The 20,660-nt window shown below is 40.0% G+C and overlaps 1 long non-coding RNA gene across 1 annotated transcript; it reads left to right on the top strand.

The window, feature by feature from the left end:
- The first annotated feature begins 688 nt into the window (after positions 1-688).
- LOC147343724 (uncharacterized) lies at positions 689-2,055 on the top strand. Its single transcript, XR_015155945.1, has 2 exons — positions 689-951; positions 1,810-2,055. It is a non-coding gene; the product is annotated as an uncharacterized LOC147343724 (long non-coding RNA).
- Positions 2,056-20,660: the final 18,605 nt, after the last annotated feature.

Genomic DNA, 20,660 nt, shown 5'->3' with positions numbered 1-20,660 from the left:
GTGGCCTGATAAGGTGAGTAATATGGAAGGATTGTTTCCAGGCAGCTGCTGCCCATTAAATGAAGGTGGTGAGAGACTTCACTGAGAGCCTTTCAGACAAAGTTATGTGAAAGTATGCACACACCAGAAACGCTATTGAAGATGTTAGATTGATCATGCTCCAAGTTCTGTTGTGGCTAGAATGTTTTCTGGGCAAAGGGAAGAGGGCCAGGCTTGGATTGTCCATATGTCTTAAACACTTAATGAAAAATAATATTATATTAATTCCTTTATATCCTCTGTGATTTGTCCAAGAGACTAAATATGATTCAGATTGTCTTCATGGGACTCTACTGATTGAAATAGACATTTCTTGGCCTACTTTTTGTATTTCAATTCCCTACATTTTTTTAAAATTTCAATTTTAAACTTATCGAAGGTAGAACCAACATTTGACGGTGTACTGTTTCCCAGACCTTATCTAATGCTTCATGTCTTGAAATCCTCCATACAGTCCTGCAAAGGAAATAATTGTAATAACCACATTTCACAAATGAGGAGACTGCTTTGCTTAAGGATACAGAAAATGGCAAAAGTGGAAAATTTATCGTCTTTCTCAATGCAAAGGTCATGCTGTTTCTCCTAGAAGAGGTACAAGGATCCCTGACATTGGATTTGAACTTGGCTGTTTTTGGCTCTTTATCTTACAGTTAACATAGCAGCTTCTTCAATTTTCCTCTACCTTATGCTCCTGGAGGCAACATTGCAGCTCTAGTCATTGTGTTTATTATAATTTTGAACAAGTCGCTTCTCTTTGTCCAGTGGTAAAATGATGAGATTGGATGAGAGGATATCACAGATCTCCACCAACTTTGACAAATCTCCAGTCCAAGGACCAGGATGTGCTATTCTCTCAACCATGCTCCTTAATGCGATATCTATGAAGAATCTAGGAGCATTTTCCATTGCCCGGTAATGGCTCCACCCTCATTGTGGGTGACTCTTTTTAAAATTGTGGTATAGTTCCTTTACAATGTCGTGTTAGTTTCTACTGTACAACAACATGAATCGACCATGTGTGTGTGAGCATTAGTCGCTCAGTCGTGTCTGACTCTTTGAGACCCCAAGGACTGTAGCCCAGCCAGGCTTCTGTGCCCATGGAATTGCCCAGGCAAGAATACTGGAGTGGGTGGCCATTTCCTTCTCCAAAATCATCCATATGTATACGTACATCCCCTCCCTCTTGTGCTTCCCTCCAATCTTCCCATCCCACCCCTCTAGGTTATCACAGAGCCCTGAGCTGAGCTCTCTGTGCTGTACAGCAGGTTCCCACTAGCTGTCTATTTCACACACGGTGTAGATCATTCCCAATCTCCCACCCCATTCTGCCTCCCACTGTGTCCACACATCTGTTCTCTATGCCTCCGTCTCTATTCCTGCCTTGAAAATAGGTTCATCTGTACCGCTTTTCTAGATTCCACATATATGTGTTAATATGTGATATTTGTTTTTCTCCTTCTGACTTATTTCACTCTATATGACAGACTCTAGGTCCATCCACGTCTCTACAAATGACTCAATATTGTTCCTTTTTTATGGTTGAGTAATACTCTCTTTTTAAAAGGTGAAAGTGGGAAAACTTTCCTATATGAATCCACACTCAGAAAGGCTGGTGTGACAGAGAACATCAATTTCCTATTCATCAAGATGAATTCAAGCCCTGCCATCTGTCATTTCACCCATCTGCAACAAACATTAGGAAAATAGTTGTCACACTTGGAAGATTCCTCTATTTTTCCAGGAAATTGAAAGTGTTTGCCTCCTTTGTAGATGGGCAGCTGACTGAAAGTGCTTATCAAGAGTCTACTGCTGAGAGTGAGGATATCTAACCATTTCGGGAAACTTGGTTGCATAGGTAAACGTACATCTCTCTTTATCCCTATTGATTCAGTCAGTGTTTCTATGATACTTGTATCATCCCAGGAGCAAATTATAGAAAAGCGTGGCAATTTCATTTACCCAATTCATGGAAGCAATTCACAAAGCAAAATAAAACAAAAACTATTTCTTTTTCAACTGTGCTTGTGAACTTACTTTGGCAGATAAAGCACATCTTTCCTTTAGTATAAAATCACTATAATCCTCACGTGGAGTAATCTATCTGCTCTATCATTTATTCAATATCGTTAAATATCTGTTTAACCCATTGGAGGGGTTCATTACTTCTTCAATAAAACATTTCCTTACCGATAAAATGGCCCTAAATAATACGAGCTTATAGTCATTATGTGCAGTAATTAAGATATGCATGAAAGTGCATCCTTTCTCTGTGAAAGGTACTTGTCAGTCATCACATAGAATTAAGAAAAAAGATGATATCATAGGGAAATAGATCAAGTCCTCAAGAAGTTGTAGTGCAATTAAAAAAAAATGTATGTTCATAAATTACCCAAAGTTAAAGAAGAAAGCGGCAGGTATGGAAGAGAAATCACAGGAAAAATGCCACAGGAATTTGGAGAACAAAGGATATTTCTAGGATTATGATATAGTATTTTGCATAAGGCAGTTGAACTCAGCTTTTAAGGATGAATAGGATTTGGACAATACAAATGGAGGAGAGGGACTTCTCTGATGGTCCAGTGGTTAAGACCCCATGCTTCCAATGCAAGGGGAATAGGTTCGATCCCTGTTAAGGGAAACTAAAATCCCAGATGCTGTGTGGTGCAGCCAAATAAACAAACAAAAAATGGAGAAGAGAGAATGAAGATACTTCCTGAAGATGTGGCATGAGGTTAGAACTAAGAAATAGGTGTCCCAGGGCAATAATCACTGGTTTAGTTTGGTTGAGGAATGTAGTTTATGGTGGGGGGAATGGTAAATAAGGTTGGGAATGTAAGTATGACTAGACAGAAGATGAGTCTGAGTGCTTTTATTCTGTAGACCAGGATTTAGGCTAATAGAATAAAGAGGTTATAAGATGGAATGGATGTGTAATGAAAAAGGACAGAAAATTCAATGAGGGGCATATTGGATTTGAGATGTACCAAGAGCCTTCCTGTTGGGTTGCTAGGGAGGACTGAGAACTGGGACACTGAAGAGAGGTAGCCAGCGTGCTGTAGTTCCCTTGGCTGTACTTTTACTGCAAGCCACATCCGATAGAATTCACTAGAACAGAACCACCTCCTAAGACTTGTAAGCAAAGAGCCTCAGCAATCCCACCACTTACCTCAGTTCCTAGCCACTGAAGGAAGTGGAGGTGACACAGACGTGAGAGTGAGTTTATTCAAATTTTAAAGTGAAATTTGAAAAAGCTCTGCTGAAGGTGTTGAGGACTAAGAGGTGCTATGAAAAATGGAGAAGTGAAGCTGTTAGTCACTCAGTTGTGTCTGACTCTTTGCGACCCCATTATCTGTGGTCTGCCAGGCTCCTCTGTCCACAGACTTCTCCAGGCAAGAATTCTGGAGTGGGTAGCCATTCTTTTTTCCAGGGGATCTTCCTGAACCCAGGTCTCTCACATTGCAGGCAAATTCTTTACCATCTGAGCCATCAGGGGAGCCCTAAGATTTTTGGATTCAGTTTATAGTGTATTCATGATGGTCTAGGGTGAAGGAAACTTAATGAGCCCTCAAAACAATTAAGTGAAATAAGTTATCAATAAGGACAAGAAATAGAGCAAATAGTATACCTTAACTGCCCACGTCCTGAGAATAACTGCAAGATAAAAAAAATGACTGATATGTGAATGGCAGTAAAATCCAAAGGAAAAACGAAGTGCTAACAAGTTGCTAGTTTTTATATTTTAATGTGGTAAATTGCCATTCACATCAAAGGGTTTTCTGATTTGAGGATCAAAAGGAGATTTCTGGCAGCAAAATGACTGAAGTAGAAAATTCAAGGTAAGCAGTGAAAACCCCATTACCATGTCAGGGAGCCTTATCTGTAATTTATTTTCTGCAGCTTGATTTTGTTGATGGAGACTGGTCACAAAGATTAGGAGCCATAGAGATAAGAGAAATTGATAGACAGAAAAGGTAACTTGAAAACAGCAGAGGATATAGCCAACATGGCAGAATAATATCTTAAAACCCTATCATGCTGAAAATATCAAATAAAAGACTCCCTGCCATAAAACCTCAGAAAATACCTCTGTGAAGTAATATAGGGAGAATATTATTGGAAGGACTGATTTTCTTCATGGGCTTTGGACACATTTATTGTGTGTGTAAGTTGCTCAGTCATATCCAGCTCTGTGAACCCATGGACTGTACCCCACCAGGCTCCTCTGTCCATGGGATTCTCCAGGCAAGAATACTGAAGTGGGTTGCCATTCCCTTCTCCAGGGGATCCTGCATTGCAGGCAGATTTTCTACCATCTGAACTATTTAGTAATATAATACAAATCAGATATCTCTGCCATTATTTCCTATAACTTTGTTATAAGTCCTCCTTTCAGGAGGACTTCCTTAAAAATATGAGGGCTTAGGCAATACACTTACAGTGAATACTCCAGAAAGTCAGAAAGTAATTCGTTTCTCACTATTTAGTGTCTGAAATCAGGAGACCTGGCTGACACTGACCTTTGAGTTGATCCTGTAAGTAAATAAAAAGTAGGAACCAAGGCTAGAAAAATCTGCAGAGGCTTTGAAATCCAGGTTTAAAACATTTGACTTATTAAAAAAAAAGAAGTAATAGACCCCAAATAGAGTCACTTGTGCTCAGCCCCACAACAGCAAAGCAAAGCTTAATACTTAATCTAATTGCAGTTTCAGCCTCTTTCAGGCTTGAAATTTTAAATCAGTCACCCTGGAATTTCCTTATCAACCCTAGTGAAGTCATCTTCAGGTGAAAGGCCCCCCCACCCTTCCCTCCGAGGAAGGTAACCTCGCCAGAAATAATCTTTCCTTTTGTTTTTGATTTCCTTGTCTCATCCCTTTTGCCTTTAAAAGCCTTCCATTTTAATAGCTTCTCAGAGTCTCTTTCTGGGGCTTCCCTGGTGGCTCAGTGGTAAAGAATCTGCCTGCAATGCAGGAGATGTGGGTTTGATCCCTGGGTGGGAGACATAGATCCCCTCGAGAAGGAAATGGCAACCCACTCCAGTATTCTTGCCAGGAGAATCCCATGGACAGAGGGCTACAGTCCATAGGGTCTCAGAGTTGGACACGACTTAGGGACTAAACCACCACCACCACAGAGTGCCTTTCTATTAATAGTTGCAGCTGGGATGCCGACCAATTCATGAATCCATGGATAAAGGTGATTGGATCTTCAAAATTTACTTAGTTGAAATGGTTTTTTTTTTTTTTTCCACAGATTACATCCTTCTGGAAAAAAAGAAATGGGTACTTATGTGAGGTTTGGCAGGGAGGGTGGTAGGCAGTAATATGACCAAATCTATATTTTATACAAAATTGTCTCTCAAGTATCAAAGAAGCTGGAATAAGGAGAGATTTGGGCCAGGAAGAATCAGAGAGCATGGTCCAAGAACTGTTTCTCAAATGTAATAATACAGTTAGAGTGAAAAATAAATCACTATTATATCTTTTAAAACACAATCTTTAAGAGTTTGTTTGCTGCTGCTGTTAACTCGCTTCAGTCGTGTCCGACTCTGTGTGACCTCAGATGGCAGCCCACCAGGCTTCCCCATCCCTGGGATTCTCCAGGCAAGAACACTGGAGTGGGTTGCCATTTCCTTCTCCAATGCATGAAAGTGAAAAGTGAAAGTGAAGTCGCTCAGTCGTGTCCGACCCGTAGTGACCCCATGGACTGCAGCCCACCAGGCTCCTCCATCCATGGGATTTTCCGGGCAAGCGTACTGGAATGGGGTGCCATTGCCTACTCCAAAGAGTTTGTTAAGTGAACATCAAGTTATGACCAACCTACATAGCATATTCAAAAGCAGAGACATTACTTTGCCAGCAAAGGTTCGTCTAGTCAAGGCTATGGTTTTTCCTGTGGTCATGTATGGACGTGAGAGTTGGACTGTGAAGAAGGCTGAGCGCCAAAGAATTGATGCTTTTGAACTGTGGTGTTGGAGAAGACTCTTGAGAGTTCCTTGGACTGCAAGGAGATCCAACCAGTCCATTCTGAAGGAGATCAGCCCTGGGATTTCTTTGGAAGAAATGATGCTGAAGCTGAAACTCCAGTACTTTGGCCACTTCATGCAAGGAGTTGACTCATTGGAAAAGACTCTGATGCTGGGAGGGATTGGGGGCAGGAGGAGAAGGGGACAGAGAAGAAGGACAGAGGATGAGATGGCTGGATGGCATCACTGACTCGATTGACATGAGTCTGGGTGAACTCCAGGAGTTGGTGATGGACAGCGAGGCCTGGTGTGCTGTGATTCATGGGGTCGCAGAGAGTCGGCCATGACTGAGCGACTGAACTGAACTGAACATGAGAGTTTGCTCTAAATATTAAAGAATAATGTGATTGAATGCAGTATTCTAGGTTGACAGTTATTTCTATGCAGCATGTGGAAGATACTACACCATTGCTTTCTGGACTTTGTTGTTGATGAGATGTTATTAATACTATCAATCTATCAATACTTTTCTTTGCTAACTTTAATGATTTTTCTCTTTATTCTTTATTTTCATTATGTGACCAAGGTGTGGACTTGTTTTCATTGTATTTTTGTCTATTTTTAGTAGATAATTCTAGTAATAAATTTTTGATCTAAAAATTTATTTTTTAATTAATATTCTAGAATATTCTTAGCAATTAATTCTTCAAAGGCAGTCTACCGTCGTTTCTTCCTTTCTCTGTTTCTATAATTTTTACTGAACATTAGATATTAGGCTTATCAATCTTTCATGTGTCTTAACGTCTCTTAAATATTTATTTCTTTTCTTTTCTAGACTGCATTCTCGGTAAGCCTCTTAGTACCATTTTCCAAATTCACTAATTAGCTCTTTCAGAATCCAAGTCAGAACATATCCCAGCTCTTGCAGTTTTAAAATTTGGATGATTGATATAAGTTTGATGTTCAAGTCGTCTTATTGATTCTTGAAATCAGTTGATTCACATGACTTTATTTTATTTCTATTTATGTTGTTTCAAAACTCTGATCTTTTCAAGATGGCAGTTATGTCTTGGTTTATTTCCTTAAACATCAGTTCAGTTCAGCTCAGTCGCTCAGTCGTGTCCGACTCTTTGCAACCCCATGAATCACAGTACGCCAGACCTCCCTGTCCATCACCAACTCCCGGAGTTCACTCAGACTCATGTCCATCGATTCTTGATGCCATCCAGCCATCTCATCCTCTGCCATCCCCTCTTCCTCCTTCCCCCAATCCCTCCCAGCATCAGAGTCTTTTCCAATGAGTCAACTCTTCGCATGAGGTGGCCAAAGTACTGGAGTTTCAGCTTTAGCATCATTTCTTCCAAAGAACACCCAGGGCTGATCTCCTTTAGAATGGACTGGTTGGATCTCTTTGCAGTCCCAGGGACTCTCAAGAGTCTTCCCCAACACCACAGTTCAAGTGCATCAATTCTTCGGCAGTCAGCTTTCTTCACAGTCCAACTCTCACATCCATAACTTATTTTAAAATTTTTATCAAACTTCAGTGAAATGAATTTCACATTGAGTATTTTGATTATTGATTGCACTGGCTTTCTTTCTTTCTTTTTTAATGTCTATTTATTTTGGGGGGCTGTGCTGGGTCTTCATGGCGGTGCACGGGCTTCTTCTTGTGGCGACCTCTCATTGCAGGCTCTAGGCGCTCCAGCTTCAGTAGTTGTGGCTCAAGGGCTCAGCTGCTATGAGGCATGGTGGATCTTCCTGGACCAGGGATCAAACCTATGTCTGCTGCACCAGCTGCCAGACTCCCAACCACTGAACCACCAGGGAAGTCACTCAATGGCTTTTTTAACATTAGAATTCTTCAAGTGTTTGTTATACTGCCCTGCAGACCTCTGTTTCCCTCTCTCTGTCTGTCACAGACACAAAGACACACCCAGACACAAACTATCTTTAGAGTCTGGAATCTCAAAAACAAATAAAAGAAAGAAGATTCATAGGAATTACCAATTCAGGAGGACAAGTTTCTCTTTCAAGGACAGACAGCTGAATAACCTTAGACGTCTTTCTCACTACTTATAGTTCTGGGAAGTATGCAAAACTAATATTTTATCAGCATCTTATATAGGATTTGTCATGTATGTATTAAACACATATTTGTTGAATTCATTTCTTAATAACCATGCTAAAGATAACTGTGAAACCATTCAAAATCATACCTACAAAAGGAAACGGAAGCACTATAGCTATATAGAGGCTTCTAAAATCATTGGAATAAAAAAAAAGGTAGTAAAAGGTTACTGAAACTATTAATCCAGGCCTGAAACTCCTATGTACTATCTTTAGAAAGTAATAGACTAGAGCAAATGGAGTCAGGATGTCTCATTATCATAAAGTCTGGGAATGTGAATCCCACAGAGAAAAGGTTGACAGCTAGGGAAGAAATGAGCAGAAAGAATTAAGAAGGAAATGCTAGAGGGTTTAACATGAGGAGGGGTTTACAAAAGATAAGGTTTGTTAATTGAAAATAAGAAGCGCTAATATTAATAAAAAAATGGGACTGACTGAATGCCCATATGAGATGTTATCCAAGGTCTGGAGAGATTTAGGAAAAGAGGAGACATTGTAGTAAGAACTATAATACATTATATTTGTACAGCAAATTGCTTTTTGGTTTAGGAAGCTTTTCTACAGACTTTATTTTGCGTGAACTTTATAAGTACTCTATGAAGTAGAATAATTATTATTTAGGTTCAGGGATAGTAATATTATCAAGCCGCTTTCCTTTTCTTTCTTTTCTTCTTGTTTCTTTTCGGACGCACAGCAGAGTTTATGGGGTCTTAGTTCCCCAACCAGGGATTGAACCCGCACCCTCAGCAGTGAAAGTGTGGAAGACTGCCAGGGAAGTCCCGAGCAGTTCCTTTATGCTAAAAATCTCACCTGTTTATACAGTTTACTTGGAGTTAGAAAACCTGGGTTCAAATTTCAACTCTTCTACTTATAAGCTAGGAGGCCTTGAGCAAGTTACTTAACATCTCTGTTCTCAGTTTCTTTACATATAAGATGATCTAACAAAAGTTTTTATTGAAGGGATTGCTATGAGGTTGCAATGACTTAAGACATTTAAAATACTTACAACAGAGTCTGGCACACAGCAAGGACCTTCTCAATGTTATATATAACAATAATGATACTAATCACTTTCTTCTCTGAAGGAGAGATTGAGGTTCTGAGAAGTTGAGTTTTTGATCAGGGTCATGTAATTAGTCATGTTAAAAGCTCAAAGTTAGACTCTTACTCCAAATTCTCTGCTTTTCTAGAAACATTGCATATTGCTCCAGTCATTGTTTGTGGAGACATTGAGACAGAATATGAATATAAAAAGTGGAAGAATGTGTATGTATAAAATCAAGCTGGAAACATCCATTGGGAGAAGAGTCTTCAGGTAAAGTGAGTACTTAAATAAATGTAGTAGGTAAGGAAGCTTGGAAGAGCTGTTTTAGCTTCGTGTCCGTAGGGTTTGGTACAGTGCATGACACCCCCAACATGAAACTGAATTACTTTTTGATCATCTAATAACCACTCTCCAATAAAAAGCAAGACTCCAAAATGGCCTTTGGGAAACCACCTGTAACCTACAGTCATGGTATTTGGGTGAGAATGACTCCTAATCACCTCCTAGCTCCAGGAGTGGATGGTCATGATTGGATACATCTCTTCAATATCCTATCTCCCTTGTCAGAGCAAATGGCCATAAACGGTCATGTCAATCAATTCAAACTAAAATAAACCAAGGAGAAGTTTGCTGGAATTTTGCAGGAGGAAATTGCATTTCTTCTTGGAATTACTAGTAGGTGCCCTTACATTTTTCTTGGGTGAGGCCCTGTGAGGATGTGAGGGCTGGCTCTGCTGCAGCCATTTTGCTATTATTAGAGAAACTGAAAGAGAAGAGTGGGGGAAGAAAAATCTTTGGTGACATCAGCTGTTTATTGTGTGAGCTTATAAATAAACTGAGTGTTATCTGGAGCCAGTCTTACTTCTGGACTTTTCAGTTATGCAGCTCCTATATTTTTTAAATAAAGAGTATGTGTTTTTTCTTTTTGTCACTTGTAACACAAAAAGTGCTGATACAGTAAATTTTCAATAAATAGTTATGAAAAAGAATTTGCAGTATTTAAATAAGATTGGTCCATAACCCTAATATATAACAAGCTATTAAAAACAGTTTAGAAGGGACTTCCCTGGCAGTAAAGTGGATAGGAATCCACTTGCCAATGCAGGGGACATGGGTTCGATCCCTGGTCTCGAAGTATTCCACATGCCACAGAGCAACAAGCCTGAGCCCCACAACTAGAGAGTCCATGTGCCACAGATCCCTCCTGCTGCAACAAAGATCCTGTGTGCTGCAACTAAGATCCAAGGCAGCCAAATTAATCCCTTAATGAAAAGATAAAATAAATGAAAGTTAATTAAAAAAAGACTATATGGACAAGGTTATTTATTGCCCTGGTCGAATGTAAACAATAATATAGCTAGTCAATAGAGTATTCTGTAGCTGAAGAAAAGAATGAGGAATATCTCTATATCTTAATATATCTAATATATTAAGTGGAAAGGAAAAGTAGAGAAAAATGTATACAGTAGGCAAACAATTGACTAAGAAGGAGATTATATGAATACATATATTTGTTTATATTTTTAAAAAATGGAGGATAAACCTTATAATTTGTGAAAAATAGTCACCAAAGGAGGAGGAAGTGTGTTGGGGGCAGATATTGAAGCTCAACTTCCTTGACTATGCCTTTGCTTGAGGACTCGTTAAATATTTTACATAATTGTAAATTAAATTAAATTAAAAAGCAGGTCCTAAAAACAAAAAGGGAAGTAAAATACCTCTATTGGTGACATAACTACATAGAGTAATTTTTACAAGGGACTTTAAAACAGTCATTTGACTGTACATTCTAGGGACAAAAACAAGGTGCAAACTTTGTCATCAGAATGTCTGAAATCTAGTTGATGTTAGTATCATTAAAATGAGAAATTAAGACTTCCATTTCTGGGGACTTCTCTAGTGGTCCAGAGGTTAAGACTTTACCTTCCAATACAGGGGATAAGGATTCAATCCTCGATCTGCAAGCTAAGATCCCACATGCCTCACGGCCAAAAAACCAGGACATAAAAAGCAACAGAATCAATATTGTAAAAACTTCAATAAACACTTTAAAAATGGTCCGCATTAAAAAAAAAATTCTTAAAAAAAACCCTTTCACTAATAGAAGGATTGTTGCTTAGTAGATAAGTCGTGTCTGACTCTTTTGCAACCCCATGGACTGTAGCCCGCCAGGCCCCTCTGTTCATGGGATTTCCCAGGCAAGAATACTGGAGTGGGTTGCCAGTTCCTTCTCCAGGGCATCTTCACAACCCAGGGATCAAGCCCGAGTCCTTTGCATTGTCAGGCAGATTCTTTACCACTGAGTCACCTGGGAAACCTGATGGAGATGTTATTTTCCTATTTCTCCCACTAAGTACAACCCAAATCCCTGAACGTTATGTATAAACAAGCATAAGAAGATTCTGAGAGGTGAAGAGAAGCAGGCAGATCGGCCATGGACCTCAGGATCCAAGGAACAACGTAGCAGTGATTTCCCTGGGTTTTCTTCTTGGCTTCGTGTATCCTGGACTGAGTGTCAGAAATGCCAACGAGGACAGCCATAAAAGCACCAGGAAAAGCCTGGTCTCTCTAGCCAAAGGCCCAGCAAAGGGGCAGCCTCGGAAGACAGACGTCTTGCAGACACCTCTCTTCAAGTCAGACATCATCCCACCCCCATGAGTCAAAGCCGAATGAGGAGCCTAGGTGCCCACCCTTGCCTGACAGCTTGTTACCAGTCACCCCTCGTCCTGCCGCCTCCACGGTGGTGTCAGAGTTGGGCAGTCAGAGAGCTGAAACTTAACCGTCAGCAATAACACGGACTCTGCCTGCCAGGTTGTCAGGGGAGGTCACTTGGGAAGTAGTAAGTAGGCCCTCCTGTCCCCACAATGACGGCTCAGAATCCTATAGCCAGTGAAAATAACCTTGAGGAATAAAGGGGAAATTGAGACGCTCTCAGCTGAAGGAGAGCAAAAAGGATTTGTTGCCAGATTGACCCTCAAATAATGGCTTAAGGAAGTTCTGTAAACAGAAAATGGAAAAAGAAAGAAACCTTGGAACATCAGGAAGGAAGGTGGAACAAGAGAGAAAAACTGAGTTGGTATAATTTGCTTTCCTTTTTCTCTTTAGTCTTCTAAATTATATTTAGTGATTGAGGCAAAATTAGGACAATTTCTGACATGGTTGTTGTGTATGCAGAGGAGACTTTTTAGATAATTAATTATAAATGGGAGCAGGTAAAGAGAGGTAAGTAAGCTTTCATTCATGCTAGCAAAATGTTAGCTGTACGCTATAATTGTTTAGTTGCTAAGTCGTATCCAGCTCTTCTGTGACCCCATGGACTGTAGCCCACCAGGCTCTTCTGTCCATGGGGTTTCCCAGGCTAGGATACTGGAGTGAGTTGTGATTTCCTCCTCCAGAAGACCTTCCCAACCCAGGGATTGAACCTGCATCTCTTCCGCTGGCAGGAGGATTTTTTACCACTGAGCCACCACAGAAGCCCTGGGCTATAAAGGGAATATATGTATATATACATACATACATACATACATATAATGTAACGGGGCTTCCCTGGTCACTCAGTGAAAACCAATCCACTTGCAATGCAGGAGACACAGGAGTCCAGAGTTCGATCCCTGGGTCAGGAAGATGCCCTGGAGGAGGACATGGCAGACACAGTCTCTAACCTGTCAGTAATATTTCAAAAGCTATAGGCTAAGTGGAAAAAAAAAAATTCTTTTCTCCAAAGGTCACATATTATATAATTCCATTTATATAACATTTTAAAAATGGAAAATTATACTGATGGGCAAGAAATTAGTGGCTGCCAGGGGTCTGGGATGGCGGGAGTGGGTGGGTGTGACCTCGAATGGTAACACGAAGGAGATTTGGCTGGTGGTAGCTTCATGAGTATAAAGATGCCATAAAATAGCATAAAATTGTAGACATACATTGTGCCGATGTCAATGTCCTGTGATGATATTATACTATAGTTTTGTAAGATAAAACCACTGGGGGAAACCGGATGAAGGATACATGGAATTCCTCTGTACTATTTTTTGCAAATTCCTGTGACTGTATAACTATATCCAAATTAAGGTAAAAAAATTAGTTATTAAAGAACAATATTTTGAAAGTTTTAAAGTAAATATACACCTCGTACAGTGATAATGAGAAGACACAAAGGGCCTAATTCAGTATAAATAAATCAGGGCAACTTGACTGAGGAGGCAACATTCATAGTGAAACTTGCAGGACAAATGTTTCTCAGGCAAAGCGCAAAGTTGACCAGGACATTTCAGTATTATGGACTTGTAAGTACCCCCAAAGAGGAAAAGGGGAGGAAAAGCACAATTGCAGAAGCCTGTGTGGTTCATTATGAATAAATACGCTGTGTGGTTCCCTAGGAGTGTGGCAGGTCTAATGAATGAGCCTGGCCACCTCCATAGACATTCCAAGGACAAAAGTTTATTTGCCCATGTGTATGCTGACTTGGGCTTCCCTGATAGCTCCGTTGGTAAAGAATCCTCCTGCAATTCAGGAGACCCTGGTTCGATTCCTGGGTTGGGAAGATCCGCTGGAAAAGGGATAGGCTATCCACTCCAGTATTCTTGGGCTTCCCTGGCTGGTAAAGAATCTGCCTGCAATGCGGGAGCCTTGGGGTCGATCCCTGGGTTGGGAAGATCCCCTGGAGAGGGGAATGACTACCCTCTCCAGTATTCTGGTCTGGAAAATTCCATGGATTGTATAGTCCATGGGGTCGCAAAGAGTCGGAAACAACTGAGTGACTTTCACTTTGACTTTCATGCTGACTTGGGCTGCCCAGGTGGCGCTAATGGTAAAGAACTGCCTGCTAATGCAGGAGAGGTAAGAGACGTGGGTTCAATCCCTGGGCTGGGAAGATCCCCTGGAGGAGGAAATGGCATCCCACTTCAGTATTCTTGCCTGGAGATTCCCAAGGACAGAAGAGCCTGGCAGGCTGCAGTCCATAGGCTTGCACAGAGTCAGACAGGACTGAGTCAGACAGGACTTTAGCACACATGCATGCTGACTTCTGTCTTTCTCAGTTCAGTTCAGTCGTTCAGTGATGTCCAACTCTTTGTGACATCTTGGACTGCAGCACACCAGGCCTCCCTGTCCATCACCAACTCCTGGAGCTTGCTCAAACTCATGTCCATTGAGTCGGTGATGCCATCCAACCAGCTCATCCTCTGTCGTCCCCTTCTCCTCTGCCTTTAATCTTTCCCAGCATCAGGGTCTTTTCCAATGAGTCAGTTTTCACATCAGGTGGCCAAAGTATTGGAGTTTCAGCTTCAGCATCAGTCCTTCCAATGAATATTCAGGACTGATTTCCTTTCGGATGGACTGGTTTGATCTCCACGCAGTCCAAGGGACTCTCAAGAGTCTTCTCTAACACCACAGTTCAAAAGCATCAGTTCTTTGGTGCTCAGCTTTCTTTATAGTCCAACCCTCACATCCATACATGACTACTGGAAAAACCATAGCTTTGACTAGACAGACCTTTGTTGGCAAAGTAATGTCTCTGCTTTTGAAAATGCTGCCTAGGTTGGTCATAACTTTCCTTCCAAGGAGTAAGTGTCTTTTAATTTCATAGCTGCAGTCACCATCTGCAGTGATTTTGGAGCCCCCCAAAGTAAAGTCTGTCACTGTTTCCATTGTTTCCCCATCTATTTCCCATGAAGTGATGGGACCGGATGCCATGATTTTAGTTTTTTGAATGTTGACTTTTAAGTCAACTTTTTCACCCTCCTCTTTCACTTTTATCAAGAGGCTCTTTAGTTCTTTGCTTTCTTTTCCCCTGATACAAATTGTATCACTATGATTTCATAATGAAATATTAAGAAACAAGACACAGTATTCTTTTTGTATGCCTCATACCACTGACCTTCAATTAATTATCCTTTTATATCATGCTTGTATGCTCAAAATTTTAATAGAAGAAAGAGGACGGAAGAAGCCAGGCAGATATTGAGAAGAGGTGGAAGTGGATTTTAAACATTTATTACATAATGGGTGGGACTACCCTGGTGGACCAGTGGCTAAGACTCTGTGCTTCCAGTGCAGAGGACATGGGCTTGACCCCTGGTTGTGGAACTAAGATCCCACATGCCATGTGGCATGATCAAACCCAAAGCCCAAAAAGAAAAACCAAATAAAAAAATTGTAAAAATCTAATTAAAAGTTATAAACAAAAAAATAATGGGAGGTACTACTTGAAAAACAGCTGCCAAAAAGCACTGACCCTGTGGGACAGGAAATATCTACAGTGTCCATCTGGGGCCAGATGTACACAAATGCAGGGTCAGGAGCTTTGTAAGAGGTTCCCTTCAGGGACTGTTGTTGTACAGTCGTGTCCAACTCTTTGCACCCCCATGGACTGTATCTCACCAGGCTCCTCTGTCTATGGGTTTCTCCAGGCAAGAACACTGGAGTGGGTAGCTATTTCCTTCTCCAGGGGATCTTCCTAGCCCAGGGATCAAACCTGAGTCTCCTGTATTGGCAGGTGATTTCTTTACCACTGAGCCACCAGAGAAGCCCATTCAGGAATACAATAGGCTATGGTAATCCCCCAGATACCGAGTATGCTACCATCAGAAAATCAATACAAATGCCAAACTTTTCTTCTAGTTCCAAGTTACATTAAAATGATTGGAAGGATTGACCTGCATCTGTAGGAAAAAAGAATGAGGCTATGGTTTGTCAGTATGGGTCAAACATTTCAATTCATTTAAACTTACATTTATCCAATACTTACTGAGTTTTCACTGTGTGTCAGGGATTCTTCTAAACACAGAGGCTTTCAAAACTTAAAAGCAAGGAAATAAATTTGCCACGTATGAGTTTCAGAACTTTTTCATATAAAAAAATAGAAACATAATTATGATATTCAACAAACTGGGGAAAATGTTGACCCAAAATAGGAAAGACAAATGGTTACTATCCTTAAAATACAAAGAGCTCATCTAATTTTGCAATTGAAAAATTGGAAAATCTAATTTTGCAATTGATGTAAAACTAAAATAGGTAATTCAGAGAAGATGTATATATATAAATATATGGTTAGTAAATATTTGAAGTTTATAACAAGTTTAAACAAAATACTTCCCACAATTATAGGAAATAAAATATACAGTTGCCAAGGGTAAGTACATGCACAAATAAGTTCAAATTTTTGAAAAATCTTTTAATATGAGCTGAATCTAAAAATGTTTAATAACTTTGCTCTAGAGATGGTACTCTAAGTATTTTTCATGAAGAAATAATAAAAAGGCAGACAAAGAATTATATATATGAATACTCATTTAGATATTAGAACAAATAATTTAAAAATAATCTAAATTCTAATGAGGTCAGTGATAAAATAACACTAAATTCAGAAATTTCACTATTATATAGACACTGAAAATAGTGCTTCAAAGATTGACATGGTAAAATAAATAGTCGACAAATATCAAATAAAAAAAAGTTAAAATATTGCTAGGTATATTTTTATTTTCCTTTTTGTAATTTTCTGTATTCTCTAAATATTCTATAATAAACATATTCTATTTTTGTAATTGGTAAGCCAGTTATAACTTTAATATAATGATGTGACAGTTCATTAAGGAATTATTTATCAAAGTTAATTTTTCTAACAATGTTTCAGTAACTAAATATGTTTCTTCATAGAAAATTATTAATTCATAATGATTATATACTTATTATTTATCTTCTTTAGTAGAATGTCAGCTTCTATCTTTGTATTTGTACTACAGCTCTATGTAACAGAGCTTTCTGCACTAAGGGAAATTTTCTCTATCTGTACCATCCGATACAGTAGCCACCAGACAGAGACACATAGTGACAGAATACTGGAAATGTAGCTAGTGCAACTGAGAAATGGGATTTTTTATCTTATTTAATTTTGATTAATGTAAATTTAAATTTATATAGCCAAACACTGTATGGACCATGTAGTTCTAGAGCCACAATCTTTCCAGGCAAAGAGTATTTGCTAAATGAACACTTGTATAATGCTTGGGTGTTATTTGATGACACTGGGATAAGAACAGAGATAAAGTTAGTATTATCCAACATGTATTGATAATATTCATATTAGAAATGGGCCAGTTAGGAAGTTGTTGGCCCTAATATCAAAATGAAGCGGGAAACAGTGGCTCCAATGATACTGAGAAGTGCTCGTGTGTGTCACTCAGTCGTGTCCAACTCTTTTGCCACTCCAGGGACTGAAGTCTGCCAGGCTCCTCTGTCTGTGGAATTTTCCAGGCATGATTACTAGAGTGGTTGCCATTTCCTTCTTCAAGGGATCTTCCTGACCCAGGGATCAAACCCAGGTCTCCTGCTCTGGCAGGCAGCTTCTTTACCACTAGCGCCACCTAGCACTGTACATATGAAATCGTTTAATCCACTCAATCTCAAAAAATGTAAGTAAACCATTTCCTCTCACTTTACACAAAAGGAAATGGAGGCACAGAGAAGTAAGGTAACTTATTCAAGGACATGCAGCTAACGAAGGCTGGGTTCAAATCTAGGTAGCCTGGGTTCACCTGTGTTCTTAGCGTCTGTAATGTAATGTCTAGATGAGCAGACACCCTTTCTAATGACTGGGGTGGTGTTTGTTGTCAAAGCTTTAGGTCTAACTTTACAGCAAGATGGATTTGGATGGATTTTCTAAGTTGAGCTTCCCGTATCCAAGCACAGGGAACATAAGGCAAAGTGCCTTTGTTTGGTTTGGTTTGCAGTGCATCTACACCACGGGTCCTCAGCCTCCAGAATCTAATGTCTGATGATCTTAGGTGGAGCTGATGTAATAATAATAGAAACAAAGTGCATAATAAATGTAATGTGTTCGAATCATCCCCAAACCGTCCCCTGCCCCCTGTCCTTGGAAAAATTGTCTTCTATAAAATCGGTCCCTAGTGCCAAAAAGGTTGGGGACCACTGATCTACACAAACTCTTGAAATTTATCCAATAAATATGTACTTTGTTAAACTAAGTGTCAGATGTTGTGTTAGGTTCTGGAACTATAAATATAAAGAAGCTATGTTACTTTCCTTCCAGGAGTTCTTACACTAGTAAAGAAATGTTCATAAAAGGGGATTATAAAATGTGATTAGTACAAAGATGAAAACATAAAACTAGATTCTGGGAGCTGAGAGAGAGAGAAGCACTTGGAAAGAATGGATTCTGGCAGTTGGGGGCCCCTGTTTGACTCCACTTCTGTTCTGCACACCCCCTGACCCTCATTCATGTGGTAAGACCCCCCCAGAGTCATTGTCACAGCTTGTAGATTTGTGTTTGACCCACATCTGCCATTGTTAGCTGGTGACTTCAGGCAAGTTGTTTTTTCTTTCCATAATGGATTCAAACATCCCTACCTTATGGATTTTTAAAAAAAGGAAAGTAAAAGTGAGATCTTACTGTTAGAGTCCTGTGCAAAATGTAAACCATTATGCCAATGTCAGGAATCTCTCTGATTTGTTCAACTATACCATTGAAAGGGGGTAGAAAAGCAAGGTTTTTATCCTAAAAACTCTTGGGGACTAAATGACAGACCCATACATGAATAATGGATGGAATAGACTCCCTGGAAGGGGTCTAGACTTCAGGAGGAGGGGGCGGTATCTGAACTAACATCATCCCAAAGGATCTCATTTGCAAAATGTACTGTTAGTGCCTGGGCTGGCACAAGTGAGTTGCATTACAGAAGTCTGGTTGGAAGATAAAAGATAAAGGACGGCAAATGGAGTGTGCAAGGTGGTGTGTGCAGGCATCGCTGGTAGCAGTGTAGATTTACATATGATATTAGTGGATCACAAGAAGGAGAAAGCGGAGGGCCCAGGAATATTCGAAAAAAAATGGAAATCTGTGAACTATGACTTGAGACTCATCAGTTTGGCATAAAAAAACCACGTTTGTGAAACACCGTACAGCTTTAAAATCGACTCTGAAAAATAGTTTCCCTTTAGTCTAACAAAGAAAAGAGTAAATAAAACCCTAACACAGGACAGTTTGCCTTAACTGTCTTAATCCTCTATCACCCGGATTTTGTAAGTAAAGAAAAACCTAGAAAGCTTAAGTTATTTGCTCAAGGCTTCACAGTATAACCAATAAATAAGAAAGAATTTCTGATGTGAAGACCATTTATTTCCACCACACCATAGAAAACAGGCAGAGTACAAGGAAATGAAGTTGGCCAAGTTGGTTAATGACTGATGTCCCTGGAGAATAAAGTGAAATTGCAATTTAACAGGAGAGTCAGGCCTGGATAAGCTGGGTTGCCAGTTCCGTGGACCATCTTAGATCTATTTATGAGCCTTAAAAACAATTTTTTTTTAAATTACTTTTTTGGCCTCACTGTGCTGGCATGTGTGATCTTTCCCCAGCCAGGGGTCAAACCGGCAGCTCCTGCATTGGAAGGGGAGTCTTAACCCCTGGACTGCCAGGCAAGTCCCTATGACCCTTTTAACTAGGGTTAATATTAATCAAAGTTTATTCAAGATTTTCAGTGAGTTAAACAGGAAAATATACACAGGAGTAGAGAGTTACATCAACTTTAACCAGATTCAAGGATGGAGGGCAAAACAGTTACTGCTTGGCCTTTCTCCAGGCAAACTCACTTTCCTGGAGGCCTGTCTGCAATGGCCAGAGGCTGTCTTCTTTGTCAGCAGAGCTCTGAGAATTTGCCTGAAAACAGAGTTCCTTGGGCCGCCCTGGGGAGCCTGGCATCCCTTGAAATCCTTTTATGAAAGAGGGCTTTTGCCTGAAGCTCTAACTATCTCACAAAAGACAAAGGAAGAGAGTGGCAAAATATGCAAAGGATTCCGGCAAGAGAAATGAATTTGGCCTTCATTACCTAACTTTTCAGACAGAAATCTCTTAAAGCGGCGCTTCTCGATTTTTGTTGTGTAGCGATCTTGTTAAAATACAGATTTTTAACAAGGGATCTCGTTAAAATGCAGATTCTAATTCGGTGGGGTGAGGGTGGAGCGTCTGCATTTTTAACAAGCTCCCAGGTGATGCTGACGATGGACCACAGGTTCAGTAGCAAGGTTAGAGCATCCCCTTACAGATAGAATTTGCCCTGATTCTCCACTTGCTATCTTTGGAGCAGAGAGTCTCAGAATTTAGGTCACATTAGACTTTTCTGAGGACCTTGGAAAAAATGCAAAGTTTGATTGGGTAGACCTGGGTGGTGTCTAGGAATTTGCCTTACTAAGAGATACCTCAATTGTCCCATTTTCTAATTAATGTAGCTTTAGGGGAAGTACAATGGGGACCCAAGCTACCCAGCAATGCTCCAGAGATGCTCAATGGGGCCAGTACGCAGTGTTTGTGACCAGTAAGTCTTAGCTAGTGAGAGGTTCCCTTAATTGGAGAACAGTATAAAATTCAATTAAAGAAGTTCAGCCTAGGGCTTTTGAAGTTCAAAATTATAAATTTTTGAAGTTCAAAATTATAAAATTCAATTAAAGAAGTTCATTAGGACT

Source organism: Bos grunniens, chromosome 27 (genome assembly GCF_055505025.1).
Source record: "Bos grunniens cultivar Pamir isolate PY7600 chromosome 27, Bosgru_T2T1.0, whole genome shotgun sequence".
NCBI classification, from domain to species: Eukaryota; Metazoa; Chordata; class Mammalia; order Artiodactyla; family Bovidae; genus Bos; species Bos grunniens.
This window is presented reverse-complemented; position numbering and strand designations above follow the sequence as displayed.